The 17,743-nt window shown below is 42.2% G+C and overlaps 1 protein-coding gene across 12 annotated transcripts in view; it reads left to right on the plus strand.

Annotated features, from left to right (window-relative positions):
* Positions 1-1,104: 1,104 nt before the first annotated feature.
* Positions 1,105-17,743, plus strand: part of PPFIBP1 (PPFIA binding protein 1) — a 176,112-nt gene continuing 159,473 nt past the window's right edge. For 4 of the 12 annotated variants that reach the window (XM_082352112.1, XM_082352118.1, XM_082352117.1 and 1 more), the window contains exon 1: positions 1,138-1,296. The gene's annotated coding sequence lies outside the window, so the exon portion shown is untranslated. Of the gene's footprint in view, positions 1,297-13,146; positions 13,227-17,743 lie in introns of all 12 variants that reach the window. The other 8 variants (XM_082352120.1, XM_082352115.1, XM_082352121.1 and 5 more) reach the window with 5 other exon arrangements.

The following is a 17,743-nucleotide window of genomic DNA, read 5'->3' on the forward strand; positions in this document are numbered from 1 at the left end:
AGTCTTTGGCAGAATGGTGAAGTGTATGACATGTTGTCATCCATCAAAAAACAAACAATAAAAACCAACAGAAAGTCAATGATTAGTTCATTGTAAATCCAGAAGATGACGGATAATATATCTATATCTCATATAAAGAGGGCCACGTTTCACCATTCAGCTCTGCCTTGGAGTAGTTATTAGGCAAATTTAAAGACCCATTTCTGGAGAATCTTTCTGTTCTGTTAGCCAGGGGTATTACACTGCCTGATACACGCCAGGGTTAAACGTTAGTTAATTCTTAATTGATAGCTCAGCCACTGCAATTGGTTTCATTCAACAGTAATTATTCTCATGTGGCTTGTTGAACTCAGTTGTGAGATTTTTTTCCCCCCTTTTCAGTTGTGCATGAAAACAGCAGACTTAGGGTCTTTAGAAAGGTAAACAGTTATTTTTCTTACTTCGGAGGTTCAATTTTATTTGCCTGGAAGCTCGCGTGCTGTGATTTTCGTCGCTAAAAGCAAAAGCAACCACACGGTCGATAACTCCCCTGGTTAACGATCCATAGGATTCTCCTCCATATCTTCCCGAGGTGCTTTTGAAGTTCTAAATTTCCCTTCTAAGGGAACGCCCAGCAGTCCCAAGATAAAAGGGTAGCAGAGCGAGCTGGCGGTTTCTTTTATTTGCCTGACTTCAAGCTAGCCATTTTCTGCTCCACGCGCCGCCGGACTCGGACTTGCCCGTGACACAGAGGCGATTGTTTTTCCTTCAAAAGGGGTCTTGGGTGGGTTAGTTTCGTTTCTGACCCGGGAGGTGGTAAATGCGCCAAGAGAAGTTTAAAACAGGACCCGCAAGGATCTGCCCCATACCTTTATGCTCCTTCCCTTAGAGAGAGCAGGAAAGGCAGCATTTTTTTTCCAGCAACACCCACTTCCAGCCCTCGCCGGGCTCCGCGAGGAATGTGTAAAATTAGTGGGCTCCTCTGAGTGACAGTCCGCGGGCCCAATCAGCGCGAGGCGGGGCGCGCCGACGCCCCCCCCGCGCACTCTCTTTGGCTCATTCCTGCGGCGGGGAGGAGGGAGGGCGCGAGGGAGGGGAGGTACCTGGGACTGGGAGTGATGTCAGCTCCCAGCTCGGTGCCTGCCCGGATTCCTGACATGGTGTAGGGCCGAGAGGGTGGGGAAGGCGGGAGCGGGGCGGGAGAGGACTCGGGGTAGCCAGCCTGTGGCGGGGCCAGAGTGCCGGCGCTTTGAACTCCGGGCGAAGGTGAACCAGAACTTTTGCAAGTCGTGCAGGCGGCTCTCTTCCCTCAGGCAGGTAAGGGAGTTCGGCTCCTCTCTGGGACCGGAGGGCAGTGGCACCGTTGTGCGGTTGCAGCTGCTCCTCCTTCTCGCCGCTCGATTTCCTTTTCCAGCTCCCTCCTGTTTCCCAGTGGGAACGGGCATTTTTTTGGGGGTGGGGTAAGGGCTTAACTCCTGGGGCTCCCAACTAGCTTATGTGTGAAAAATACCTCCAGGATAGGACCTGTAAGATCTTGTCTGGGTACTTAAACCCTCCACACCCCAGTCTCCTAGCAATACTTGAGACCCCCAGTCGGAGACGTGGAGTGTGTGTGTGTGTGTGTGTGTGTGTGTGTGTGTGTGTGTGTGTGTGTAGGAGGGGTGTTATTTTAAAATGTCACAAAAAGTTTATGGAATATCGACTCAAAAATTATGCTCTTGGAGAGAGAACAAAAGTTTTGTATTTTTTTTTGGCTCCCCTGTGGCCATGTTGATTTAAATGAAAGTCTGTCATTGTTATTCTTATATATTCTTATATAGGAATATAAAAAATCATTTTATACAGTCCAGTCAGGTTGTGAGAAATTCATATGGGGTGTATTAATTATGAGCTTGTGGGAAAACCGGTCTCTTGGGGGCATATTTCGACGCCAGCTCTTTTTCACTCATATTTTAACGGAGACTTCCTTTGGTTGCCAACTTTGTGTTCTGGAGGGTTTAGGAAGGCTGCTGAGAATCTTCAGATCTGTCTTCTGTGGCTGTTTGAGAGAAGGATGAGGGCTGGTAGTTGTTTTCATGGATCTATTTTAGAGAAGCGAGTTTTAACAGGGAAATGTGGCAGAAGGCGCGGCATACAAACTCTTAATTAGAGGAACATGAATTTTTCAACATGTGGGACCAAAACAAATCCTTCCTTTCAATAAGAAGTGCAGAGAGCAATAGAAGGAGAACTTGATTTAGTGCCCCAGTTTGGTATTTAGGGGAAGCAATTGCCTGTCGGGAGCAAAAGGGTATTTTGATAAGTGGAAGTATAGAATTCTGATTTTGTGTTTATTTCCTGTTTCAAATCCTTTCTATTTCTTGTTTAGAGATTTTGTGTGCCTGGGTCACTAACCGAGTATGATTAACTTTCTGGGGAAAAAATTATGGAGTCATAAGCTTACTCAGAACCCTCCCTTCTCAGTGCTGAAGGCTTTTTCTTTTGGAGAAGGAAAGAAAGTGTCTGGGCTGAGACTTCTGAGTCAAGTTTCCCTTTTCTTTCACCAGAGTGCTTCAGCAGTGAGGATACTTCTCTTGCCAGGTCGGGAGGAAACGGGCGTGGACTTCTTTGTGAGTCAAAAGCTGCATCCCAGGTGCCTGTACGTAAGGGCATTTCCGGGAGAGGAGGAAAGAAAGAAGCCACATCACTGCATCTAATAAACCCAAGTCGGGAAGTGTGGAGATACAGGACTTCGTCGATGGGGTTCTCCCTCTTTCTAGCCAGATGACATTTAGGTGTCAGGGCAAAAAAAGAAGTGTTTTGTTTGCTGTTGTTTATAAAACACCTGGGTCTGTATTGCTCTTGAAAAATTTAATTAGCACAGGGTAGATTAAAAGTAGGCTTTTTGCAAAGGCAAGGTATGCTTGACTGGAAAGACCAGAACATTTTAATTTTGGTTTGTGTTTTGGACTAAGAAACAGAAGTTGCCTAATGTCACTGAAATAATGGTGACCAAGTCTTTTCTGTTTATGTTCTGTAGGAAGTACATAAAACATATGGTATTTTCCAATGTACTTTTTCAGCAGGAAAGAGCAGGAGGTGAGGTGGAATTCCTGTGGGCTGGTGTGAGCTCACTGGAGCCTTGGCTGTTGGAGTATTCAGGCTGCTGTTTGTGATACCCAAAGACAAAGCTGCAAAAATCAGTCAAGTAGTATCTTTAGGATGTTATCCTGATGTGCCAAATTCAGATTTATACTTCTTTCCAAGAAACGAGTCCTGGCTTAGGGACTTGAATATATCAAAGCTTTAAATTGTATTCACAGTTTGTGGAGTAACAGTAATTTTACATACTTAGTTTTAACCAATATTTCTCTTTCTCCATCTGTGTGTAGGAGGCAGATGTGGTATAGTAAAACATGGTGCTTTTAAAGGACAAAACTTGAAAGACGTTTGAGTTATTGAGAAAGGTAGGATCAGGTTTTGGTTAAATTCTTTGACCAGCAACTCTCATAGTTACGATAGCTACTTTAAAAAAAAGGATAATCTGGCCCTTGTGGGCAGATGTTGACTTGAAATTCAGGGCACACTGTTGTTGCAGATCAATAGTGCCTAATTTCAAGGGCATTGTAGACATTTTTTGGAAACAAGTTCAGTGAGAGAGAGTTCATTAACTGTTTATGTAGTCTTTTTGTCACTCACTGTGCCAGCATGAGATAAATCAGAACAAGGTCATTTTTTTCCCCTTAGTTACTGACTAGCTGACTTCTTTTTAAAACCTGTTGTTCATATTCATGAAATGTTTGTATTTTTATAGTTAGTTTAGATTATGTTGGTAATTTGTTACATTAAAAGTAACTTTTTGAGGTTTTCAGCTCCCATTTTTAAAAATATGTATATCCCAAATAGCACATTTTTCCAACTTAACTCAAAGAGGACCTCATTCATCATTCTGTCTTTTATTACATTTTTCTGACCTGATTTGAATTACCTGTTCAAAACAATGAATGAATGAGTGAATGAAATGTATGAATATCTATTCATATTTGGGTCTGTGTCTTGATTCTTTATTAAAGAAACGTTCCTTCAAGGCGAAAACTTAGGCAAGAGACAGTGTACAATGATGACTTCTTTATTCCCAGAGATTTCCCTAGAAAGTCATATTAGTTTTCAAATTAAGAAAAAAATCCCAGTTGAGCAGCCAACTGTGAAATCTTTCAGGGAGCCATGATTTTATTATTGTTTTTTAACCATGGTGGAACAGATGGGTTTAAGTATGAGAGTCAAACCTGTTAAGGTTAGTGACACTGGGTGTTGTTTGGGGACAAAGGGAACAAAGTGTTTGTCCTCTGGCCAGCATTTCCCTTCACCTAAAGGTTGATAATTTCACAATTCAATCAGTCATCAAACTGACCCCAAATCGACACTATCCAAAAACCACTCTGGGCTTGTGCAGTTCTTTGCATCTGTAGTGTGTTATGTCCTTTGTTTCTCAAATTCATAGCAGTGCATGTCAGAACCATTTTCCTAGCCAAAAGCCTACAGCTTTTGTCACACATATCACCACCATCAAGACCGATGCTTTATTAAATGGAGCTAATGGATTAAAAAACCGAAACTGAACTAACCCACCCTAGAAAATACAAAGACTCTTCTATTTCTTTTACTCTCTTTATTTTAAATATAGTAATTATTGATGCCAGTTTGGCATTGGTTGATAATGTTTCAAAAAGCCAAGTGGTGAGGGTTTCTTTCCCTTCAATACTTTTTCCCACTTTTAAGGATCTAAAACACCAAACAACTGGATTTTAGATGGAAAAGTGGGCCCTGCCAGCAGTTTTAAGTTTGCACACTTGCTAGGCAGTTTTTGAAGGAGAGGAGGGTTTGAGTGAAACCTCTACTAGCCTGTACTCCTTGAAGAGCTTCTATTTTTGAAATGTGGGTTTGGACTCTGAGTGATCCAGGTGGGTGTGTTGTCTCAGTTTGTTATTGAACTTTGGTTGCGTGTCTCCCTAGAACTTGGTGTGACTCACATTTTGACTGACCCACATTCACATCCTTGTTTCTGTTGGCAAATGTAATGAGTTCAGAATAGAAAGATCGTGGAGTGGTTTCTGTATAGAGGTGCACCTAAAAATGCCCGTGACTGAAGGAATTGTACAAACTCAGATTGCATTGACTCTCAGTCATTCTGGTAAAGGCTCATGCCTCAAATGTGGACCGTGGAGGAAGAAGATCAAGTACCATAACTTTTAGGGCTGGCCACAGATTTTATGGACACCCTTTGAACTCGAATAAGGCTAGGTATTTTCACCTCTCCTTTAACTTAGAGAAATTAAGCATTTGTCCAAAAAAAGCAGATGCAAGTTCAAGGGAGCAGGTGTGCTGATTCCTCGTGTTGTGTGTGGGTTAACAAAGGAAAACTTAAGTTTACCTGGTGAGAGAGACTAAAGATGCTGTTTTCAGTGGCAAGTCCATTCATAAGTAAGTGGCCAAATTCTTTAGGCAAGCAAGGTAGTTCTTGGGAAGAAGTAGGTGGGCCCATCTGAAACTGTTTTACCTCTTCCATGCTATGAATGTAACTATGAACCATATCATTGAATATGGCTATGTCATCTTGTATTTCCTGTGATCCTAGGATATAGCTCACAGAAGTCCTTTTGCTGGCTTTCTGTCACCCTTCTCTCCATATATAGTACTTTTCACAAATATAATCTCGCCATCACAGAACTGTATGAGGTTTTTTTTTTTTTTTTGTATGAGGTTTTTATGAGGAAAGTTTATTGAACTTACTTTATTTGAAAAAAAAATGAAAACAGGCTAAAACTCTATGGTCTACTTAACTTGATAGTGTGGCTGCAGTTGCATAAATAATATCCCTGCAACCATTATCTTTTTCTAAAGATAATGCTTCTCATAACAACACATGGTCGAGGATTTTATTTTGCTTGAATTGGAATTTGAACTCGCTCTACTTTTTTGTATGAATGATGGAAGAGTCAAATGAGCCTGTAGGTTCTCATCTAACATAACTCTGGCAAGTGAGTGAGTTGGAGGAAGGGAAACAGCGACGACGCAGAGGAAACGCTGATTGAACCTGCGAGTCTGCCAGGACGGTTTGTGTGAAGTCACCTGGGTCTCGGTGTTTTTCCTCTGGATCAGCTGCTTGGATGCTTCTGTAAAACTTTCACATTCTTCCAGCCTCCACCCCCATCAGTGGGTGACTTTGCACAACGAAGAGGGCTTTTAAACACAGATTTAAGGTTCTTCTATTGCTTTCTTCTCAGGGTACCTTGATTCTCTAGGGTGACTTGCATTCTACATTACCCTGTGGAGCAGACACAGATAGATGCCCAATCATATCCATCCTGCCCACTTTTTCCCTACAGCTGAACTATTTTAATTCACCATGATAGTTAAAAAAAAAAAAAAAAAGTTTGATTTCCCAGAATCCCTTGCAGCTGGGTGGCGTCTAAGTGACATAGTCCTGGCCAGTGAGATGCAAGTAACTGGGAGGGGCTCTCCCGCACACTCTTATAAGGGGACGGCCTCTGTGAGCTCGCCCGTGAGGCTATTGCTCTTTGTACTTCTCCTTTCTCCCAGGAGCAGGGATGCTGTTTTCTAAGCGGAGAAGCCATCTTGTGACCAAAGACGAGAAGCTTGAGGGGTAAGCAGGTTGGCAAGTTGATGGCCTTCTGGAACGGCTGTACCAGACCTGGTCTGCCCACCTCTTGATTTATTTTGAGAAAAATAAATCTCCATTTGGTTCAACCACAGAAGTTGGGTCTGTTACTTGAAGCCAAATGTGATCCTGACAGTTTAAATTTTAAAGAAGTCATAGTTCATCTTTTCTCTCAGAATTAAAAGGCAGCATCCTGGATAACAAAAAAAGGGTTCGGACTTTGGAGCCCTACCGACCCTCAACTTGAATCTTGGCTTGGCTATTCATTACAGTCTAATCTTGGCAAGAAATTTAACTTCTTCGGGTCTCAGGTTTCCTCTCTGTAAGATGTGGGACTGATGTTTGTCTCATAGAATTTTCGTCAGTATTGGAAATTATTAATAGAAATAATAATGACAAATTTGGTACATAGATTTTCAACAAATGGTGGCAGCTATTACTGAAGGAGAGTGTAGTGAGGAGCCTTAAGAAGGAGAGGCAAGTAATTCAACTTCTAGTAGGTTCTCAGTAAACATGGATTGAATGGCTGAATGGTAGATTAGCTTTATGGCTGCAACCACTTGCCTCCATCTACTTAACATTCATTCCAAAACAACACCCATCTCTTATCCTCAGTCCCACCTGCCTACACCAGAATACTTGGAGCTTTTCTGTTCTCCAACTTTGGTTGAAAAAGCAAAGGGTATTCTTATGACAGTTCTATTACCTGTAAGCGTGGAGATGAAGGGGGTGGGCTCCCGAGTCAGACAAATGTATTATAGATTAGAATCTCCTGTCCTTCTGAGCTGTGTGATCTTGTCTTCTGTGAAATGGGAATAACTGGGTGGGTAATGAGGATTACATACAATATATGTGAAGCATCAACAGCTGTGGTCCTGGCACACAGTGAACACTGGATTGATGACGGATATTTTTACTATTTCATTGAACATTTGTTAAGCAATTCTTGGCCTTGGTACTCTTGGAGATATAAGGACAAATAAAACATGGTCTTTATCCTTAAGAATATGCATATACAGGAGATGGGGGCAGAAATGGGGTGACTCTCCTTACACATAACCATAGTAAAAAACAGATTTAGAAAACTATTTATTTGTTAAAAAATTGGGCAAAAATATACTGACTTAAACAGATGTCTGTGATATGTATTTTAAGAAAAAAAGCCACCAAGCATACATGTATAAGTTATATTTGTCAATGCAGGAGAAAAATTGCTAAATGGGGTGGTTTGTGGAGGATGGGATGAGGATGGCAGGGAAGTTGAGGGACCTTTAATTTTTTTTTCTTTTTTCTTTTTTTTTTAGAAATAGGTAATCCTAGGAACTGCTTTTCTTTAAGTGGATTTTTTTTTTTTTTAAATTTTTGACTGTGTTGGGTCTTCGTTTCTGTGCGAGGGCTTTCTCTAGTTGTGGCAAGCGGGGGCCCCTCTTCATCGCGGTGCGCGGGCCTCTCACTATCGCGGCCTCTCTTGTTGCGGAGCACAGGCTCCAGATGCGCAGGCTCAGTAGTTGTGGCTCACGGGCCCAGTCGCTCTGCGGCATGTGGGATCTTCCCAGACCAGGGCTCGAACCCGTGTCTCCTGCATTGGCAGGCAGATTCTCAACCTTTGCGCCACCAGGGAAGGTGGCCTCTTGATATCAAGAGGCCTATCAAGGCCTCTTGAAGGTAGGTGGTGGAAGATTGTGCTGTGAGAGAGCACATTGGGCTATGAACTTGAGCAAAGGATTGGGTTTAGTGGGATCCCACTAGAGGTGGTAGGATTTGAATGGGCCTTGAAGGATGAGTAGGAATTTTTGAGGAGGCAGTGTGGGGAATGAGCATGCTTGGATTTGGAGCAAAATGTAGAATATAATTAGATTAGTTTTAGAGAAAGATAAGATGGAAAGATCAATATTGTTAAGAGAGGTAAGATATACGATAGCCAGATCTCAGAGGGTTTAAAAAGAGTGACATAATGCTTTAAGATGAGATTTTTTTAGTGTGTAAGTTGGGGAGGGATCTGAGAACTATTACTTTATAAAAATGACTCTTGGAATAGTATGTTGAGTGTTAGGAGGGGTATTAGGAGGGGCAAGGGGAGGGGGGAGGGATAGAACAACCTGAAGAAAGGCACACAGCAAAAGTTAAATTTTAATGGGAAATATGGTGAATTAAGATTTGATCATCTGGAGTTTGAGATTCCATCATGACCCACAATAACCTACCTTCATTTTCTCATTGTGTAAACACGTAAAATCATAGAACCTGTCTTATTGGGTTTTTAAGAGAAAAACCACCACAACAATAATAATAGCTAACGCTTGCATAGCACTTGGTATGTACCAAGCACTGTTCTAAGTGTCTTACATATTTTAACTTAGATTTAATCCCTACATCAGCCCTGAGAAAAGGTACTGTTCTTATTCAAGATGAGAAATCTGAGACACAGAGAGGCTAAGTGAATTTCCCAAGGTCACACAGATTGTGTGTGTTGGACTCAGGATTTATTTATTTATCTATTTATTTATTTAATAAATTTATTTATTTAATTTTGGCTGCGCTGGGTCTTCATTGCTGTGCGCAGGCTTTCTCTAGTTGTGGTGAGCGGGGGCTACTCTTTGTTGCGGCGCGCGGGATTCTCATTGCGGTGGCTTCTCTTGTTGTGGAACACGGGCTCTAGGCATGCAGGCTTCAGTAGTTGTGGCATGTGGGCTCAGTAGTTGTGGCTCACGGGCCCTAGAGCGCAGACTCAGTAGTTGTGGCGCACGGGCTGAATTGCTCCGCGGCATGTGGGATCTTCCCAGGCCACGTCCCCTGCATTGACAGGCGGATTCTTAACCACTGCGCCACCAGGGAAGTCACTGGACTCAGGATTTAAATGCAGATAGGTACAGTCTTCAGGGTCAGTATCCTCAACCACTTGTACATGGCATGTGAAAAGCTATTAAGAATTGTTAGTTGATTTTATTCACATGAGGATGTTAAGCAAGAATTTAGAAATTCAGGTTTGGAGTTTAGTCCCTCGAGTGATGGACCATCTCCATAGGGCTGCTGCCTAAAGAGCGAGAGTAGGTGAACTCGCCAAAGAAGAGGATGCAGAATAAAAAAAGAAGCAAGTACACAACCTTCAGGGAATTCTTGACATTTAGACATGGTCAGGCCAAAGAAAAGTTATTAAAGGTGATAGAGCAGGAATGCCCAGAGAGGTGGAGGTTGATGGTGGCAAGGGAATGAAGCACACGCAACACAAGTGGACCGTCCACGCCATCCACTGCCGCAGACCCGTTACAAGGACGAGTCTGAGAAACGGCCCCCGGTCCAGCCCTCTGGCTGTTCGTGAGCTGGGAGAGCAGTTTCAGCACAGTAGACGTGGAATTCAGAATGCAGGAGATTGAGGAGTACATGGGAGGTGATGAACCTCAGGCTGTCCCGTTAGCCCAGCCTTTCAAGGAGTTGAACAAGGAGATTCGTGCTCTGACAGCGTGGGTTTGAGGAAGGTCCAGGCAGAGAGGGTGATATGAAAGCAGCAAACAAGAGGGGAGAAGGAGAGGGATAGATGGAAATTAGGCGGAGAGTGTGGGTTAGCTTTGAAATCTGTAAGAATGCTCCTTCAGATGGAATGGAAGAAAGGATGGGGGAAATTGGGGGAAAAATGTGATTGGAAGAGATAAGAGCTGAGTGAGTTCACCCCAGGCAGTCTGCATTTTTTTTTTTTTTTTTTCTTCAGTCTAATAGGAGACAGTGGGAGGAAATTCATAGACAAGTAACTCAGGCTCCAGAGAGCCTGGCTCTCCAGGATTATTGGGACAGAGGAAATTTGAAAGAATGACAGAAGTCTCTCATCTAAACAATGCAAACTGACACATTTGCCAGGATGTGTCTCCAGGCAGGAAATTAATTTATTGAAGTGGAAAGTAGTGGCACAGAAAAGAAGAGGAGAATGAAATGAGACAAAGGAAAACTTGACTGTATTTGAAGGAGGAATTTTTACACACCAGACTGAATGGTTCGCAGAACAACTTCTCAGGGGAAACCTGAGCGTCCTGAGTGATGGGAAGCAGCCGGGTTCTGGAACCGCAGCCTGGGTTTGGTTAACACTGAACCACCAGAGCACCAGGGAATACTCTATAAGGGGGAGTTGTCCAGCAGAGAGACCTCTGCATTACATGCTGCTCCTGGTAAGGTCTTTAATCTTCAGTTTAACTGATTATTTCTAGAAAGATCTTTGGCCGAAAGACATTGGGTTGCACTGTTTCAGCAGATTTGTTGTTGCAATGACATGAGTGGGATGAGAAAAGGACTGAAGCAATCTAATAATTAAGAGTGTGGTACTAAAAATCAGCACCACTCCCATCAATCCATAGGTGGGTCCTTTGGGGGTTGCTTTGAATGATGTCAGTAAAAACGTATCCAGGCGTGGGCAGCATATTTAGATGGGCATAATATTCTTGAGTTCAGTGGTTCTCAGTGGGACCAGATACATAATTAGTGGAGCCCAGTGTAAGATGAAAATGTGTGGCCCCTTGTTCAAAAAGCAGGAAAAAGTGCTGTTAAAGGTACTAACATAAAAAGCTTTTCCTTTTCTCCCATAGTCTCTCTCTTTACTCATCATGGTGTTTATTTGCTATTTAATGTCATTCTAAGTGAAGGAAAATTAAAAGTAAAAACTATCAATGTGAATTTCATTGTTCATCTTTATATTATGCAATGCCAGTATTAAATGCAAATATAAGAGTGTTTAACACATATGCAGAATTACTGAAGTCACACACTTCATAGTATTTTGTAGTTTGTAAATGCATTTGTATATTCTTCCTACCAGAACACAGGAAACACTGCACAAAACTGACTACCCTTATTTCACGTCTCCATTTGCACAGTCTATCAATCTTTGGCTTATAGAAGGAAGGACTGAAAGGAAAAAGAACCATGGGTTGCTCTATCTTTCCTTCTTCTGTGCCGTCATCTTCAGCGTCAGTGGTTGGTTAATACAGGGGAGTAACAGGAGTAAGAGAGGATATGCAAGGATTCTTTGGTTGTCAGTGTTTCTTAGAAAGACACTGCCTTGTTTCTACATGTACAGCAAGTTCTGGATTGAATAGAAAGCATGGCCTCTTGTTGCTGTCAGCACCCACCCACCTGCTTACTCAGCTGCATTTGTAACACATTTACCTTGAACTTGCTTTGAGTCTTATTGAAGTCCATGCATCGTGAGTCCACCGAAATTCTGTGCTTATGGGGCCCTGCAAACACTATTATGAATAGGGCAGCGAGGAATGGTGGCCACACGTATTAAACAGATCTCCTCTGCTCACATGCATGGTCCACTGTGCCATCAGACCTCATTTACAGAACACAAGTTCAAAGTTTATTAGGAATCTTGACCTCATTTACAGAACACAAGTTCAAAGTTTACATTATTAGGAATCTTGATGATGACAGCAGAGCATTAAACCAGGTGTGGGGCGTTTCTGAGCCTGGGGTTCTGTGTGTGACTACAGGTTACAAGTCCATGAAGCTTGCCCTGGTTCTTGGAAGTCAAAGAGCTCAGTTTTAAGCCTGAGCTACATTCTGCTCTTAAAGTCTCAGCTTCATTATCAAAGTTTACAGTGGGTCAGGTTTGCGTGTGGTATCCTAGAGACCCCCCTCCTGGCCATCAGCACTGTCAGTTTTGCCTTTCAAGTGTTTTCTGAATCACTCTCCATTCCTTCCACCAATGCCTTGGTTTACATCCCCATCAACTCTGACATAGACCCTGCAGTTAGTCTCTTCCCTGTATTCTGCACCTCATCGCCAGACACATCTTCCAAATAAACCTTTGGTACAAGGACACCCTGCCCTGCCTGGTCCTTGCTTTGATCTCCTGCAGGCTCTGGCTTGCAGCAGAGTTCTCACACTGGTGGGCCTGGGATGAAGACGGCCTGCAGACAGGTTTGGTTTGACCTACGCAGTATTTTAAGAAATTTACGCCAGTACTTAAATTTTTTGGAGATTTCACTTATTGAAATTCAGATTTAACAAAGAGAAGATCTGGCTACTCTGGGCTCTTGTTTCCTTGGGCTATGCTGGTGCCCTAGAGAACAGGAGGACCTGTGGACACGGGGAGGAAAATTGACTCTTTGTTCTGGCAAAACCTTCACTTTCGTAGATCTAGAGCATGTATTTGCCTGTTGTTCTCAGGGAATGCTGTGAAGCAATTGGAATGCTGATCTTTTAATTTGAGAAGTTAACTTCTCCAACTTTATAATGTAAGTTGGGTGTATGCTTTGTAGCAGCCCTTGTTTTTTTTTATGTTTTTTTTGGCCCTTGGTTGCTTTTTTAGGAGAAAAATTTACTAGGTCTCACCTGGTCAGTGTCACCACTGTGTCACTTTGTGACCTCACCTGATCTTGACCTGTTTCTCCAAGCTTGTCTTCGTGCTCCCCTGTGCTCAGACCCAGGCTCTGCACCCCTGGAGTGCTTTAAGTCCGTTCAACCTTCTACATTTCCTATTGTTTTTCTCTTTGCTTAAACCCTCCTCTTTCCTCTAGGACCCCTTAAAGTAGTTCACTGGGAGACCCTTGCTGAGAGCCTCAGTCTGAGCTCAGACTGCAAACTCTGCTGGAAGCAGGTAATTAAATTTTTAGAGCTCTAAATGCTAAAGTACCAAGTGGGTGATGAGTTCAGGTTGTTTGTGAAGGTTCCTTCCAGCCCAGTGATTTGGAGATGCCATGATTCTGCCAATGCCTGTGCCTGTATATTACCATGCACTTGGTATCTAGTTGTTTTTTGAAGTTATTCTTTGTGCTAGGAACTTTGCTTGCTCCATTTCACTTAAATATGAGGGCGACATTAGCATTATCTCCATCATACAGATGAGGAAACTGAAAGCTTTCCCCAAAACTGATGCTCCAAATGGCTTATCTCTGGTTATATCTTAATTCTTCAGATAGATTATAAACTTGTTGAAGGCCATGACTGTGCCTTTGTTGCCAGGCCCTGCTACCCAGTAGAGACTCAGTGAATGTTTAAAGTGATGAAAGTAATGGTTCATTCGGCCAATATGCATTGGGGCCTAGACGAGGCTCCATGGGGACGCAAAGGAGACTCAAGTAGTATCAGTCATATTGTAAGATAGACCTCCTCCCTGTGCACAAAGACAGGATAGTTTTTTTTGTTTTGTTTTGTTTTTTTTTTAAAGAAGCAATTTTTTTAAAAATACAATTTAATTCTATTTTAATTGATAGGAAATCACCTCCAAGTTTATGTAAATCTTTCAAATTCCTAGTACATTTATTTTTATTTATTTATTTATTTTTGGCTGTGTTGGGTCTTCATTTCTGTGCGAGGGCTTTCTCCAGTTGTGGCAAGTGGGGGCCACTCTTCATCGCGGTGCGCGGGCTTCTCACTATCGCGGACTCTCGTTGCGGAGCACAGGCTCCAGACGCACAGGCTCAGTAATTGTGGCTCACGGGCCTAGCTGCTCCGCGGCATGTGGGATCTTCCCAGACCAGGGCTCGAACCCGTGTCCCCTGCATTGGCAGGCAGACTCTCAACCACTGCGCCACCAGGGAAGTCCAAGACAGGATAGTTTTTGATCTTGGGCTGTGGATTTAGATGAACCTATAGCTGTGTCTCAGTTTCTTCATTTGTAAAATGAGGGCAACAATAGTACATAGTTTGTAGCAGTGGTTTTAAACTGGGATGATTGTGCCCCGTAGTAATCATTTGGCAATGTCAGGGAACATGTCTTGTGTCACAACTAGGGGTGGAGGGAAGACTGACCTTCAGTAAGTCACGTCCATGGATGCTGTTAAACATCCTACAATGCACAGGACAGGGCCCTTCCCACAACGAAGAAATAGCCCCCAATGTCAGTAGTGCTGAGGCTGAGAAACCCTGCCTTGTAGGCTCCTGAAGATGAAACAAGATAATGAATACAAAGAGCTTGACATAGTTAACTGTTACTCTAAGAAAACAATCTCAAAGACTGCAAAATCAGCTTTTGGGAGGGTGAACCCCAAAAAGATTAATTTCAGAATATCTGTGATTCTTGCTGAGGAAAAGCCTTATGCTAAGGATTTCATGCTGTCTTGTTTAGAAATGACAGACTCACTGGAGATTGTGTGTGTTAAAGGATTTCATGCTGTTTTGTTTAGAAGTGACAGACTCACTGGAGATTGTGTGTATTACACTGTGTACTAACATGAGCTGGCGTGGATTTATCAAAGCTGTAAAAACAATTATTAATTTTTAGGGTGTTCCTGATAAACTTCCTGCTTGCTTAACTGGTTTGTTCTGTGGATATAATTTTGGCGTGTGGGTTTAAATCCTCTGATGGAAAATGTTTTGGTTAGTGAATTTCCAAAATGTGTTTTGATAAGTGGGACATGAAAAGTTTTTGTTTCCACATCAAGAAGCCTATTGTTTTTGTAGCCCTAAGTTTAAAACAAAGCCACTTTCCCCCTGCTTACTGCCTTACCTGTCTACTGCACAGTGTTTTGGTGTTTGTAGGCTTGGAGAGCTTTTGGATTTCCATCTGTTTTTTTTTTGTTTTTTTTTTTTTTTTGTGGATTTGAAGTTGAGGCTGTTATTAAAATTTTTTGTAATTATAAAAGTAATATATGCACCTTCTAGAAGATTTGGTTAGTATAGAAAAAACATAAAGAAGACGCAATTAAAAAAAAATACTCCTCAGTATTCCTGCCACACAAAAGTACAACTACCTTTGGTGTGTTTCCTTCCATTTTCTTCATTCATGTATTTTTTTCCATATTTGAAATATTCTGAGTGTGTAATTTTGTGTCCCACTTTATTTTTACTTACTTAATTTTTATTTATTTATTTATTTGGCCACACCGTGTGGCTTACGGGATCTTAGTTCTCTGCCCAGGGATTGAACCCAGGCCTACAGCAGTGAAAGCATGGAGTCTTAACCACTGGACTGCTGGGGAATTCCCTTTAACATTGTTTTATTTGCATGTCCCCACACTACTATAATATCTCTAAATATTATTTCTAAGGACTGTGAGATGTTCCATCTATGGGTGTTTTGTGATTTACTTAATCCCATCCAGCACATACAGCCTGTTTTCAGTGTTTGCTGAGCATCTTTCTGTATTTCAGATCATTCCCATCTTTACAGGAGATGACCAAAAGTAGAACCAAAGGGTGTGGGTCACAGTGCCTGGATATCTTGATCCATGTTGATATCAGTTGCCAAAAAGTTTCTACTAATTTTTGCTGCCATTAGCAGTGATATTCTCATTTTAATAACATTTGATAACTTTCTAGTAGAAAAGGTATTTCATTTTTCTTTTTTATTTATTTGCTATTTATGAGGTCAAACATGTATATGACTGTTGGCCGTATTTCCTGTTTAACAAACTGTTTATATACTTTCCCCATTTTATCAATTGGGAATTAGTGTTATTCTCATTTGTCATAAACTCCAGTTTATGTATTTCATTTATTTACCCTTATTAACCCTTTCTCATAGTTATTGCAAATATTTTCACCTAGTTTTTTTCCCTAATTTTTCTGATTAAAAAATTTTTGTTTTTAGTGATATAGAAGTTTAAAAATTTTATGTAGTCAAATCTGTTGATTTTCTTTTCCCCTGGGGATCTTCAACCTTCCTTCATCTATATTCAGATGAACCCTTTCTGCTCTGGAAGTCACCATACTGAGTCATCAGTGTTTAAAATTCTGTCCCAAAGTAGACTGCTATCGAGTTTCCTAATGAGGATAAAAGTGCTTGGTCTAATATGGGCACCCACTATGTACCATGGACACCCTTCACATGAGCGTGAGTGTGTATGTCTGTGTGTGTGTGTGTGTTTGTGTGTGTGTGAGTGAGACAGAGAGAGAGAGAGACTAGGGAAAGTTGATTAGAAAGGATGAGCCTCTTGTTGGGACCCCGCCCATTCGGTTTTGTTTTAAATTTCCTTTCTCTCAGGGTGGGAGTGAGCTTCTGCAGGCAGGGGGCCTTCCAGAGATTCCCAAGTGGCTGAGTGCCTGGGACCAGCAGCTGGCTGAGCCACCTGTAGCTGTGCCTGGCACAGCGTTGGCCCGCAACGACTTGTTTGTTTAGTGCAGGAGAAGGTAGGCTGAGCCGAGACGGGGCCTCTCTACTCCTCGCCATCGAGGTCCATTCTCTCAGGCTCCAGGTTGTGTGCTGCTCGGCCTCTGGAGGTGGCTCTCTGCCCTGCAGTGGACTCGTGGTAGCCCACAGCCCTGCTCACCTGCAGGTCACCAGCTGCATTAGCCGAAGCCCGAAGAGGGAGGTAGCAATAGCAACCAGCGCTCACCTGTTCTGCACATTCGTTTCACTCGGGCTTTTTAAATGCTTCTCACCTCAACTTTATGAGGTTATACACTATTTTCATCGCCGTTAATTTGGAGGAAACCACCACTCAATAAAAGCATACTTAAAATCTGGAGCTTATGAAACAATTCCATCACTGTAATTTCTTGGTGTAATTTCTTAGTGATGCTATTGGGCAGAGGGTAACAGCAACTGTTTTAGGTTTTCGAGTCAGATATATCTTGGATGGAACCCTAAGATAGTCATGTCTTAGCATATTGAATTGGTTTTTGCGTCTCTAAAATGGGAACAACAGTGTCTACCTTGTAGGAACGTTAAATTGAGATAGTACATGCGAGATGCCCAGCACAGTTCCTGGCCCATTCATTGTGGAAGCTCAGTAACGATTGTTTCCTAGTCTCAATGCTGAAAATGCCTTTGTTCTTTTTTGTTTAAAAATTTCAGAATAGCTGGTAAACCTGCTCAGACTTGTGAAATTTTAGTGAATGTTATTTATATTTAAGTGCAAGAAGCATTTCTTTATCTGCCCTACTTATTTTCCTGTACAGTAGATTTTCTTTTCGGGTGTGGCTAAGTTGCCTACTTCTCTGAAATCCTTCTGCTTGGAGAATTTCCTGATGAACCCCCAGTTTAGGACTATACTCACAGCCAAAATAAAACATGCTTTGTCTATGTGTTTATGTACAAAGCACAGACAGCTCTCTAGAAGGGCGATAACTCAGGCATTCCTTTACACATAGTTGAGAATTTTGACATTATTCGTGGAGTTGTTACTTGTCCATGTATCATAAACATTCAGGTACCAGAGCAGCGTTAAAGAA

Source organism: Balaenoptera borealis, assembly GCF_965194805.1.
Source record: "Balaenoptera borealis genome assembly, chromosome: 13".
Classification (NCBI taxonomy): Eukaryota; Metazoa; Chordata; class Mammalia; order Artiodactyla; family Balaenopteridae; genus Balaenoptera; species Balaenoptera borealis.